The sequence below is a fragment of the Rhipicephalus sanguineus genome, chromosome 5, assembly GCF_013339695.2.
Source record: "Rhipicephalus sanguineus isolate Rsan-2018 chromosome 5, BIME_Rsan_1.4, whole genome shotgun sequence".
NCBI lineage: Eukaryota > Metazoa > Arthropoda > Arachnida > Ixodida > Ixodidae > Rhipicephalus > Rhipicephalus sanguineus.
In genome coordinates, this window is record NC_051180.1 from 61,836,804 (window position 1) to 61,844,794 (window position 7,991).

The window sequence follows — 7,991 nt, forward strand, 5'->3', positions numbered from 1 at the left end:
CTGGTTCGAAAGAGAAGTTGAGTTGCACCTCGACACCGCCGTGGTCACTCCCTCTGAGGAAGGAATCGAGTTGATTCTGAAACGTCGGGAATTAAACCCATTTTTTTTTGTTTGGAGCTTTTTGAAAGTCTTAATTAATTAACCCAACCAGACAGGCAAATCTGTCAAAATGTTCAGCTTTAAATGTCTATTGCTGTTTGGCAGATGTAGCACCGCCTGATGCGCACGCACTCACGTTGACGTCTGGTTGCACATCTCCGTACCGACGACTAACGCCCATGATCATGATTTAACCCTTGCGCTAGCTGAAGTTCTTAACATATACGTGGACACCGCATATGGTGAATCCCGCGCAAATATGGCATCGACAACTCATAATAAACACTGATACTCGATATGCACCCCTCCAAGCGTCGTGAAACGCGAACAGAAACGCTACGCGCGTTGTGTTTTCCCTGTAGCCTGGCAGTTAATTCTCACACGGCGAGCGCGGAATGCGGTGCGACAGGCAGGCGAGCGTCGGAGAGCTATTTCTCGATATGGATGGATGCTGTGAGCGAGGCTTGGGTTAGAAGCCACCACCTCGCGGTGTGTTAGATGAAATTACGCTTCTATTGGAAACGCGCCGAATGGGACGGTCGCAGCAACGGCGCGTTTCTTTTTCGTTTTGTTTTTCGAGCCTGGTGCCACACATGCCACCACCGCTTTATAAAGGGGATGCTCATAGCATCCATACATTCATCCATGCAAAAACACTGTGAGAGGAAAGTGTGAAAGATAAAAGGCGCTTTCATGTAGCCTCCGTTATGTGTCTGGCGGTAGCTCAGCACTTCAAGAAAACTTCAAGAAAGGGCAGGAGGATGTACCAGAGTGGATTTCACGAGTGGAACTATTGTTGCGCATGCCAAAGTTTTGATTGTAGTCAGCTCAGTGCTGACAGTTCATAATTGCGCTTTGTAATTGTATAGCTGTACCCTTGTTTTTTTTTTGTTTTGTTTTTTTTTGTGAATATGTAAATAGTCTCGATTTGCAAGGCAATAAAGAAAAAAAAAGTCTGGCGGTAGCTCAGTGGGCTAAACGCCCGCCAGCCTTGGTCGCGGACCGAGAGGTCATGGGTTCAACGCCTGCCAACGGAACTTTTTCTTATAGGTTTTTTTTTAGTTGCCATTTGATGGCATTCATTTTGCTAACGTACTTCTGTGACGGAAATACGTCATGAAAATCTTGGTGGACCTCGGCATAAAACACTTTCGTGTTAAAAACTCCCCCTCAAAAGATAAGCGCGAAAGCACGGTCGACCAGGCCCTGTATGACAAAGTACAAGTCGGAGGCGCATATCCCAACTCCGGCGAAACACTAGAGAGTTTTAGAACTGGGGACCCAAGAAAATTGCGAGTCGCCATGCTGCGTGCGCAGAACGCGAGCCACTCTCGGATACTTGCGCTCGCGTCGTCCCAATAAAGTCCCTGAAAAATAACTAAAGTATAAAAAGTGACAGCCTAAGAATAAATATAAGCTCCGCCCACGAGGCCGCATTGCTCATATTTTGCATGCCTCCGCGCTACAAACGAAGTAGTTCCTAAACCATGGCAATAATTTTCAGGCATATAAACCTTACTTTGCAATACTGCACTGACATTGAAATGAAGAAAGCAAAGTTAGATAAAATAAATTGGGATGGCGCGAAGTCCAGTGTCAGCATAATAATATATGTGTTGTTTAAAACGCACCCCCCGCGCGTTCATCTCGGAGTCTATACGAAGAAGTAATGTACATCTCAAAGGTGATGTTTCTGAGCAGTACCTATTATGGTAATAAAACAAAGACTGCCAGATTTAACATGAAACTTAAAGAAAGTATTCGTTATTTTACGGTTTCGCAGAACAAAATAGGGACATTAATCACATTTAATAAGGTCGTTTGTAATTCTTTTGCGCAACTCTCGCCGCCAGTTTTCTTCACCGTCTGCTGTAACCATGGCAACTGTGACTCAAAGCGAAGTATGATGAAGTGGTCTGAGATTGCCTTTGTGAATTTCAACTCTTGTGTTGCCGCAAATACCGCATTTGCGTCTCTAGTCACCGTGCTTGTCATCGTGTTTGAGGAAAACGTTAAGGCTTCATTTGACATCTTGTTTCAACGAAATAAAAGCGTGTAGCACACACAGCGTTTAACTTTGGGGGCCATTGCATGCGTTGCCGTTACGTTCACGAGCCAAGGAGATGTACGCGGCTAAATTGGCATTGACTAAAAGTTTTACGTGGGATTGTTTCTCGCTTCGACAACTTGCACTGGCACTGCCATTACTCCTTAAGCCCTTAAACGTTCAAGTGTCTAATTATTTATTATTTATTTATTACATACCTGCGTCGCCCGAGTGGGCATTACAGCAGGAGGGCCCACTTTTGCTAAAAAAAAAAAGACACCTACCTTCTATACAAGTGTGTGTCTATGCGAAGGTATATATGTATGTGTGTATGTATATATATATATATATATATATATATATATATATATATATATATATATATATATATATATATATATATATATATATATATATATACGTAGGTAGTGAAGAGGCTGTCATCGGTTGCCGTAAGATAAATAGGAAAAGGATACACGCTTCTCAAAAGAAGTTTATTTGGCAACGTTTCGATCGGAGACCGATCTTTATCAAGGCAAGATTTACGAGGCTTCCATGCGCTTTTATAGCACCATCCTCCGTGCAGGTAGAGTGAAAAAAAAAATGTAGAAATGAAAAAATCAGTAGCCAAAAGACCATACGTATACATTCGGACATAGAAAAAACACGTGCATCTTCGAAGAAAAAAAAAAGGAAAACATACAGATGTCTCTATAAATAATCTCGGTGGACACAATCAGAAAGTACATTCTTTTCGTACATTCTCAAGCCCCACCTTTCCGGCTCCCCCTCCTCATTTGTTCGTGAAGCATAGTGAGGAAGTGAGGCTTCACAAGAAGGGGTAAGCGCTTAAAAAAGGGTCTATGCACTATAAGCTTCACGAGTTTAATATAAACAAATTATCATTGCATAATACATGCACACAATACACGCGATATGCTAAAAAACGCACGTTAGACAAAAACAAGAATTCCAAATATGATATCGTGAAGTATGATGCAACGCCATTAAAAACAAAAGCTTTTTTTTACTCAATAGTAGTTTTAGCGGCGTCACTTCAGTTACGATCACAATCCATGCAATCGACGTGTCACAGCGAGCGCATCATTTCACGGTTTGCAGACAACGATTACCTCGCTCGGCATTTCTCATTGCAAGGCGTTCGTGCATCGAGCGCGATACTTACGCGACGGGCACTTCAAGCTAGCACATCATTCGGGGCTGGTGGAACTGAATTCCGTTAAGACGAGGCAACTGCGCCAATAGGCACACGTCACATAAAGACACACGCACAGGATGACGACCGCAATTATCTTCCTATAATGCACACACCACTGCATATTCTCCACACCTGGTTTGTTTACTTTCTCATTGTGTTGCGCTAACGGGTTAGGTTGGTCGCTTTCTTTCTCTCACGCTTCGTCCGCATATACCTCACTCATATAGGCACACAGCACGGCGCATATCACAATAGATCACCAAGATTCCCACGTTGCGAGCTCCAAGTAACACACACACGCACTTGTGGCAACGCTAATGCCATGGCGTTTGCGGGCGGTAAATCGTACACAGACGCGCACATTCCGACATCACTTTCATCTCACTGCACACGAATGAACGCGACGACAATCGCCGATGTGGTGACCCTCAGGCGATATGCTTGGTGTATCCGAGCGATGGAGGGAACACAGGCCGTGTTGCAACTTGACGCTGCCGAAGCGACGGAACGCGCTAAGCGTTGTACTTCGAACTGCTGCCACTTCGGTGCACTACAAACGCGGCACAGTCACAAGCTTCTACTGCATCGGATGACGACCGGCGAGGATGATGCTGGGTACGTGCGGATAGCAGTAGGAATTATCTTCTTCTGGAAGAAACAAACACCACAGGAAATTCGAATTGACGGATCTCAGTCTCGGTGCAGCGGTACCTCGTCTCATGTCGCGAACGGCGCCATGTTGCACTTTTCATTGGTTCGTCTTAACCGTTACGTCATGGTAAAGACCGGCCGTAGTTGGACGCGCATAATACAAATGGACAGCGGTACAGTTTATTTTTTATTCTTAGCTTGTCACCGACTATAGCAACTATGGGGGCGATCGGAGATCTTTGTTCGTTCGCGTTCGTTCTGCGGTGCCTACGTCACAAAAGTGAGAGGAGGCGCAGCTCTCCCGCCTAGAACCGCCGAGAGGAAGAGAACAGCCAATCGTGAAGCGGAGAGCTTTCCGGAAGTAGACGCGCATCCTGTGACGTCGGCACGGGGACCGTGAAGCGTTTCTCGCCTTTTAATAAATATAATTACTTTACAGAAAATTATTGTTTTTGCTTCTCAAGCTCAAACAATCTTTCAAACAGCAACAGCTTTGAGTGATGATATTTAATAATGTTAGTTTTTTTTGACGTCGTCGCTAGATGGTGTCGCGAACGCGAAAAAAAAAAGAAAAGTAGCGGCTGACCAAGTTTCAAAATGTCGTCCCATCGCGACGTCTGCGTTGGTTCTCGGGTGTCTGATCGTCAAAGGGAGCTTCTGCTGGCTTTTGTGAAAGAGCATCCACAGATCGCGACGCTGTCGTGCCCGCTAGAGCCGTCGTTCACGAGGGAGGACCGGGACGACATGTGGCAGGAGCTGGTAGCGCTTTTGAACGAAGTCCCTGCGCGTAACACCACAGCGACCACAGCCTTGCCAAACTCCGAGAGCAGCAGAGGTGAGTGCGAGCACAATTGTATTGTGGTCGGTCATCTTACACGTCCCGCTTGTGCTTTACAGCGGCACCGGAGGCGGCCAGATTACGGGTTACCGCGGCCGCGTCGTGCTTGACAGGGACCGCGCGGGTCGACAGTAAGCGAGGCCCAGAGTTCGGGTGATCTGAATCGGTAAGCACTGGCTTAGAATATCATTGTTACTTGTATGCTGCGAATTAGTGTGCTCATTTGCTTCGAGCCATTACGCGCTGTCAGTTTTACTTTTTCAAACAATATCGAGTGAATCACCCGGCCGCCGCGTTGGCTGAGGTGCTAACACTTTTTGCCGCTCAGAACAGAAAGCAAAACAGCCACATTTGCGGTGATGACGAAAGAACAGCTGCGAACTATATTTCGAAGCTCATTAGAGCACCCTACGTGTTCCAACCCATTTCTCAGACCCTCGAGTCGAGTGAGGTGCGTAGCCAGTAGGCTTGCCTCCCTCCACCCCTCTCTCCGAAGTCTGTGTGTCATAGCATGCCGCTGTTGAAACATTCTAAAAAAACATTGCTATTGTCCACTTCCACTCCATACTTCTTATTGCACTCAGTGTGTCAATCAAGAAACTTCTTACTATAACAGGTGAGCCCTGCTCCAGCTGCTGCTGGTGTGGCTGAAGAGGATGTGGCCCAGGATCTTCCCCGTGCCCCAACACGTAAGTTTCACTGATGTTTTTGATTAACTGTAGATGGTGTTACATGCTCACAGGTGATGCTCATGCGTGCAGGCATATGTTTGTGAAGAGATGACATCTGTGGGCATAAAGACAAAAAGCTGCACAAAAAAAATCTGGCAAACGGTTGCAGGAGCTAATTGTATGCATAACTGTCAGATGAAATAAACAGATGTCCTGCCTTGCAGTTAAGGTTAAATGTAGCAAAAAAGTTGCATTGCAAAAATGTTAACATCTTGAAATGTTTCCCTATTGTGTCAATTGCTTCAAAAGTGAAACTGAAAATGTGCTATTGCTAAATATACTGTTCAAAAAGCAAGCTCGTTATATAACTTCTACACATAGCCATCATACACAAATGCACATGTTTGCACCTGTGTTACACCTGCTTGCTATATGTTTTGCATACTGTAGCAGCTAGGGTTTCGGAAGGAGATTGTGTCAGTCATCGCTTAAAGCCGGGCAAACGATTGTGTAGCCCTGAAAAGGGCTGTTTGGTTGCTTCTCATGCAGAGGTGGTTAGAGGTGTGAGATGCGTTTGATGAGATGAGCGAAAATGAATTCCGGCACTGCTTTGGTCTGTCCAAACGAAGTGCGTGGTTGTGCGGTGAACCAAGCACCATTCATGGATGCCGTTGGGTCAGTGGATTTTCAACAGAGAGGAAATTGTTGCACACACTGAAACTCTTCACGAACAGAAGCTTCCAGCGAAGAGTCGGTAGCAGGAAATTTATACATGATAATGGCAACACATTTCTTGGTTTCCAGCTCATGCCGCAGCTGCGAGATGGGGGCAACCGGCAGGCCAAGGCGCTGGAGTTACTAGCCGCAAACACCAGGCGGCAGGGCCAGATATCATTGGAAAGCTGCCGACTGCCAGGTTCAACTTCTCGGTGACGTGGTCCACGAGCTGCAAGGCGTTGGTACCCTCACCCGGGCTCTCATTGCAGCAGAAGCCACCTGCACAGTGATTTGTAAAGACTAGTTGTACATATATGTAGATTTATTTTTGTTCACACCACGAGTTGTGATACGCTGGTTTGCTTCAATGGTGCCCTGCAATTTTTTTTCAGTTAATTTTCTTTTTCTGCATATCAGAAGCACTGATGTGCTGTTTCATTGTACATAACACAGTGTAGCTCAGTGGTAAATCGTGTCCTGCAATGTCATTTTTTAAAATCTCATATGAATTAATGCATTCAGCAAGTTTGTAGTATATGCACATAGTGCACTGTAGTGTATCTTTATGTCTATAGTGTATACGTGTAGAATACTCGATTTTTACATATCGTAGAAAAAAATAAGAGCGTTTGTGCATGGTCTAGGTTGCACAATAATTTGGAAATATTGCAAGACCAAAATATAGTTGACGAACACGTGTTCTGTTGCTTAGAAGTGTTTAGACAACATGATTGGGTACAAACAGAAATTAATAATAGAGGAAGAAATATCAGCAACCAACAACTTGCATTTTCTTAGCGAGTTCGATTAGTACCGGTTCGACTGTGCCTTGTTTTCATGTACTACAATGACTTCTGTGCTGCGAGACGCGTATGATGATGCAGAGGAGCAGCAGGCACTTTGTAACAATTCCATTTGTATATTATAGAAGGAGGCTACTTTTATGTTCTTTTCCTTGGCATTAAATTTAAGGGATATTTATTTACTTTGCTTTTTATGTGCATTGCTCGCGATACTTGTAATAAAATTTCACTTCTTACACCACCCTTGTTGTTCACCTCATTTAAAAGCACGATCCTTGTTGCACTAAAGCTAGCGCATGTTGCTGTGCTGATTCAACAGCCTTTTCAGGTTACCACTTTGGCTCCGAATGGCACCATGTGCCATTCACAGGTGATCTCTCACTTGTGCTTAGTGTGAAGCACCATATTTTACAACCTGGTCGAAGTATTTCATCAGCATGGCATTGTGTGACAAGGGGCATAGGTCGGCAAACTCACTCATGAGTCGATTCACTCAGATTCAGATCGAGCTGTGAGTCCAGGTGAGTAATACTTTGGTGAATTTGAGTCCGGGTGAAAACATTTTAGTGAGTCTGAGTTCGAGTGAGCCCCAAGAGCAAAATATATTTCACGAGTGAGTCAGGGTGAACTTCACATTTTTTTGCCAACCTATTCAAGGGGGTTATTCATTGATAGGAGAACGCTGTTTCGTTGGTATATGTAGCAAACATTTGAAGTGTAGTAAAAAAAACTGCCTTTTTTTCATGCCAGTGACAAACACAATGAACAAAAACAAACACGCACCACACAATGCTGCTGAGGTCGTTGCAGGCGGCGGCGTACTCTGCGCAGGTGCTCAAGCATGCAGGCCCTGTGGTTCTCGAAACAGGTTCACTACACGGTTGCGCTGCTGCTGGCTCCCGTTGTGGTGGTGGTAGCTCAGCTGCTGCTGGCAGCAGCTCAGCAT

The 7,991-nt window shown here is 45.0% G+C and overlaps 1 long non-coding RNA gene across 1 annotated transcript; it reads left to right on the forward strand.

Annotated features, from left to right (window-relative positions):
• The first annotated feature begins 4,727 nt into the window (after positions 1 to 4,727).
• LOC125758731 (uncharacterized) lies at positions 4,728 to 7,331 on the forward strand. Its single transcript, XR_007416362.1, has 4 exons — positions 4,728 to 4,851; positions 4,914 to 5,020; positions 5,471 to 5,543; positions 6,330 to 7,331. It is a non-coding gene; the product is annotated as an uncharacterized LOC125758731 (long non-coding RNA).
• The last annotated feature ends 660 nt before the right edge of the window (positions 7,332 to 7,991 follow it).